Below are 5,617 nucleotides of genomic sequence, written 5' to 3'. Positions count from 1 at the left end.
TAGAGAAACCAATGGTTGGTAGGTTCAATTAACACTCCAGATAGTTTCCATCATCAGCAAGTTTGAGAGAATTTGCAGAATAGGATGTGAAACAGAATAAGACATAGACCTTCCTCAGGGAACAGTGCAAGAGAAAGCGCCAATTGGCACACAGAGATGCATTTAAAGAGAAGCATCAAGTATAAAAGAAGGTGTGAAAATCATTGGGAAAATTAACACTTCCTAGAAGAAATGTCAAAACAGCCAAGTCTTAAAGATTGGCTAGGACTTCCCAGAGCAAGGCAGGGAAAGAACCAGAGGGAATGAAATAGCTGACATTTCTCTAGTGCTTGCTAAGTACCAGGCCTTGTGCTGAGTACCTTACCTGTCTTTCTATAAGCATCACAACAACCTTATCAAGTGGGAGCTATTGCTATCTCTAGTTTACACAGGAGGAGAGCTAGGCTTTGGTTAGCACATTGCACACTGCCTAAGATCAAGCAGCTCCTATGCACAGAGCTGGGGAAAGAGGATGCAGCTGACTCCATATCCCGTGCTGCTATCATCCCCATCATCGTTTTGGGTGAACTCATTACTTCAAAATTTGCTGTTTCTTCTTGTTCCTGCAAGAAGGCGAGACAAAGGGGGAAACCACTCATGACTTTCCACATATCACAGTACCCAAGGATGAGGTACTCATATCAACTCAGAGTCTCCATGTGTATACATTCTGAGGGTCCTATCCAAGTGGTTTGGATAGTTCTGAAATGCTGCCAATTTCACCGATCCAAGGATGATGTCACTCTCCCAATATCCATTAACTCCATTCACAGAGATATTTTATAAACATCGTTTGTTTGGGGGTAGTTGTCCAGTTTGTTCTGTTCTCCTGCTACAGCACCAAATGTGCTGCCATATTCTCCTTTTACAACAGGGCCTGTGTCCTGGCTCTGCTTTTGATCCCAGTATCCTGTAGTGTGTATTTTGGGAGGCAGAAGATAATGACGTAAGTATTTTGGTTCTAAGGAATCTGCCTTCTTTAGGAACTTGGTATATGTGGAATCATACTGTCTCTTTGTGACTGGCCTGTTCGTGTGTTGTTAAGATTTCCCCTTGTTTAGCATATTCCAGCTCTATTCCTTTTTTACTTTTCCATTTTTATTGTGATAAAACACGCATATACACACTGCAAAGTATATAACTTGGTGACATTAATTATGTTCATGCATAGCCATCATCAGCATCTGCCTCCAAAATTCTCTGCATTTTGCATATCTGAAACTCTAGCCTTTCAACATTAATTCTTTAAAATTTTAAATTAATTTTATTTTTTTCTGATATAGTTCCATAGGCTCTGAGATTTCTCTTCCCCCTCCCCAAACCCTCACTCCCACACTGACTTCCCCTATATTATTACAATAGTATAGTCCATCATTCTGTGATTTAAGTGTATCCTGACATTGTAGGTATGGACAATCGCAGAGAGTCTGGCATCCTATTATCAAGATATATTTTACAGTTTCATTGGGATTCCATTTTTGATGTGGAAGTAGAGATGAATACTGCATTGTATCTTCACATCTGAATATGATAGTCTCTATTACACAGTTACTGTACAACCTCTTAAGTGAAAAGCCATAAAATAAAATCAACAACAGGAAGAAAAAACAGAAAAAAACAGAAAATTACCTGAAGTTAAATAACATGCTATTGAGTGACCAATATGTCGCTGAAGAAATAAAAAAAAAAAAAAACCAAAAACGAATGCTTCACAAATTTGCATGTCATCTTTGCACAGGGGCCATGCTAATTTTCTCTGTATCTTTCCAGTTTTAGATATGTGCTGCTGTAGCAAGCACTGAACATTAACTCTTAAAATTCCCTTCTGATAGGCCCTGGAAAAGACAAATCCACTTTCCATCTCTGTGAATTTGATTACTTTTGCTATCTCATGCAAGTGGAATCACATAGCACATGTCTTTTTGTGATTGGCTTATTTTACTCAACATTAAGTCATTGAGAGAGTATGCTCATGTCATTACATATGCCAGAATTTCCTTCTTTTTAAATCACATACATTTGTAAGAGTATTGTAAGAGTGCAGGGGCATGTTCTCAGCCTGGCAATTTCGAGTCCTGTTTAACATACTGAAGAGACAGAGTTTGAGCCCCAGCTCTGGCCCCTGGTTCCAGCTTCCTGCCAGTGTGCACCCAGGCAGGCAGCAGCGATGACCCAAGTAACTGGGGCTCTGCCACCCACGTGCAAGATCTGTGTTGGAGTTTTGGTTCCCAGCCTCAGCCTGGCCCGGTACTGGTCATTGCTGTCATTTGGGGAATGAAACAATGGAAAGAACATACAATTTTTGTTTATCTCGCTAATTCTGAACTTTAAAAATAAAAATTGTTAGTAGAAAATGGAATTCAAAGGTAAGTTTATTTTTAAAATCCATGCAAAAAAAGAGATCTCCAGAAAGTTTGAGGAAATGGATATTATGAAAAAGCCATGATTTTTTTGAAGAGTCCTCATTTTCGTCTTCTTTTATTGATCTATATAGCTGTCAAGGGAAGAGCTGGGTTGTTCCCATGTTTTAGTTATTGTGAATAAAGCTGCTATGTTGTGAATGCACAGATCTCCAGCCTCTGTTTCCAATTCCTTAGGGGGAATATCCAGAAGTGAAAACCCTGGATCACGCGGTAATTCTACTTTTAAATTGTTTTGTAGAAATATGCTGTTTACAATGGCTGCACCATTTTACACTTCCACTAACAACATACAAGGCCTCCGGTTCCGCTATATCCTCACCAACACTTGGGATATTTCATTCCTTTTCAAGGCTGCCAAAACACTCAGTCGTGTGTGTATGCCTTATGTATTTTGTTTATCCATCAATGGTTGATGGATCAACAACCTGTGGGGGTGACAGTTGTTGAAACAGTGGCTTTCAGTTCTTGGGATTGTTTGTACACCATTTGCTGAACTTCCTGATGAGTCTGCAGGTTACAGAAGCAGATCTGTGCTCTGTAAATCTCCCAACCCAGATCGGGGTCTTTTCTCTGCCAGTGCGCACTTGTCACCTTCACTATTCTCCAGCGAGCACTTCTCTTAGAGCTTCTCACCAAGCAAGTCCCACAACCACTACGGAAGATGCGCCCGGTGTTCAGCTGGGATCGCTTTGTGGGGGATGAGGTTTGCCTTTCCCGGCAGGTGTTGTGGGCAGCAGAGGAGGTCCCTCTTGGTCCTTTGAACCTTTCTGGCTAAGTGGGCGTGTCCGCCCACTTTAGTGGCGCTAGAATGCTAGGTGTACAGCCAGAGGCGTCGGATACTCTGGGGCGGGCTCAGCCGCATAGCACAAAGACCTCCAGCGTCGGGTGGGCTTACAGCACCCAGGCTGCCACTACAGAGCCTGGGATCGGAACGCGCCGCCCGCGTGGCCAGCTTCCTTAGGCGAGGACACGCCTGGAGCTGCCACCTCCGCGTCTGGGACACTCTGGCCCCGGGGCGCCCTCCTGTCGCCCAACCTCAGCTGTTTGATCCCCAACTACCGAATTCCCGCTTCGAGTGCCGGGCTCTGGCGCTCTCCCGGAACCTTGTAGATCGGCCTGGAGCCAGCCTCCTGTGAGCTGCGGGCGCTGCGCGGACCAGCGGGGCGGGGATAGATTGGGGGGCGGACCAGAGCTGAGGGTGGCCCGGCCGCGAATCTGCTAGAACGACCCAAGCACCGAAACCAGAGCGGAGCTGCAGACGGCTTGCGAGCCCAGGGAGCAGCGCCTCCCCTGCGGTCCTGGAGTGAAGACACAGAAGCTTGTGCGTTGGGCGCGGGATGCTCAGGTATGGCGCGCCCCTCGCGGCGCGCTCCAGGGACCACGCGGCGGGGGTGGGCTTTAGATGGGGGTTCAAGGCAGTTGATCTTTGTGCAGTTCTTCAAGAGGGCCGGGCTGCGGCTCCTGTCCGTAGGCGCAGCCGCTCAGATTCCCGGGAGAAAGTTGGGAGCTTGGAGAGGGCTTTTGACCATTGGCCACAGAGGCTTCTAGCAGGTCCACAGTGGGTGGGAGTGGGGTTCCTCCCCAGGAAATGAAAACGAAGCAGAGAGACTATTGGACAATTGCTTTACAAACCTAAACCTCCGACGTCCCCCCCTTCCCAGGGAGTTACTATCACCTGGGAGCCTTTGGGGGTGGCATGGCTCCTGTTGTGGGACTCCTGCAGCAGCGGTGTGCCACGAAGACACAGGGTCTGTCTCATCCCAGTTGCAACCCCCACCTGCCTGGGCTCCTAGTCAGGCCGTCTCTGACGTCTCCCTTCTGAGTTTTGCTTCTTGCATCTGACAGACTCCGAGGGCAGGGTGGCTAAGCCTGGCAGCCTGACCTCGGAGGAAGGGGCAGAAATAGGGTTCAGGCATGGGAAGAGGAAGGCAGCTATGGATTGAGCCTCAGTGTGCAGAGGGACTGAAATCCTGACCCCTCACAGATGAGCTCCTAAGTCTTGTTTTGAAGAGAGTGACCAACAGGCTTCCTGGGAAATCCTGGGACTGAGTAGAAGGAGGTGATTTCCCAGTGTCTCCCTTTGCTAGCAAGCACAGATTTACTGTTCTCTTGTCTTGTGCTAGCTTGATGTGCTTGATCTAATGTCTTTAGGCCCTGGGAGGGACGTCAGAGCTCTCACTTTCTCTCCCCAGCATTGCAGCTTCCCGTACAGGTACTACGGTAGGATCTGTGTCAGGATTCCCCTCCGCTCCCCTCCATTCGCCTCTCTTTCCTATAATCTGAGTGAGGAATACTCAGTGGTAATTCCTTGCAGGGATAGGGTCCAGCATCTCTTGCGAGTCCTAGGCTTTACAGACTGTTGATCTTTCACCTGGCAAGTGTGGAAGCCCCGAGTGATAAAGCTTTCGACCCCAGGAGCCATGCCAGTCAAGGAAGGATGGGGCTCTAGGATCCCCTTGTGATCCATGCAGTCAGTGATGGCTGCGACTGCAGTCACTGGCTGTGGAGAAATCTGGGGAAAGGCTGAGCCTGACTGCTCAGGTCATGACAGTTTGGGGTGTGCAATTGAGTCAGCCTGGCAAGGTGGGGGAAGGTGGCTGCAGAATAGGCTCTGGACATTTACAGCTGTGTGTCACCAGAAGAGAGCAGACAGGGTTGCCTCAAGCCCTGGGATGTTGTAAGTAACCAGAATGGGGCCTTTCCACAGGGCATGGCTCAGGATGGCAGGATGGTACCTGGAGATTGGAGAAGGTCAGTTCTGTTTTCTTCAGTGGAGCTCCCAGATTCTGCATCAGTCCTGATTGCCTGGGTAACAATCCAGGGTTTCCCAACAAGCGAGTAGATGGTAGTCATTCATTTATTTTCTCTACTAATTTCTTTAGTTCTACAGCATCACTAGACGCCACTCAGAGTATGTGACTAATGGAGCTGCTTAAGTTACAGAGCCAGTTTCACTCCAGCTTGTAGCCAACTGGTTGTGTCTTTCAAAGGTTTCTGATAGAGCTCAGCTGCTGTTCACTAAGGGCACTGGCAGAGTTGCCCTGACTCACCGAGGGAGAGCTGAGTGTCGGGAGACAGAGAAACCTTCAGCCCTACAGAGAGCACCCGCGGGGATTCTGAGCAATGCTGCTCACAGCGTTTCATGGCCAGGAGAT

The 5,617-nt window shown here is 47.7% G+C and overlaps 1 non-coding gene across 1 annotated transcript; it reads right to left on the bottom strand.

The window, feature by feature from the left end:
• Nucleotides 1-1,732: 1,732 nt before the first annotated feature.
• On the bottom strand, nucleotides 1,733-1,838 carry LOC121165453. The gene has a single exon (XR_005885244.1). It is a non-coding gene; the product is annotated as a U6 spliceosomal RNA (small nuclear RNA).
• Nucleotides 1,839-5,617: the final 3,779 nt, after the last annotated feature.

This window comes from Ochotona curzoniae, unplaced genomic scaffold, assembly GCF_017591425.1.
Source record: "Ochotona curzoniae isolate NIBS_2020 unplaced genomic scaffold, NIBS_Ocur_1.0 contig_883, whole genome shotgun sequence".
Taxonomy (NCBI): Eukaryota; Metazoa; Chordata; class Mammalia; order Lagomorpha; family Ochotonidae; genus Ochotona; species Ochotona curzoniae.
This window is presented reverse-complemented; position numbering and strand designations above follow the sequence as displayed.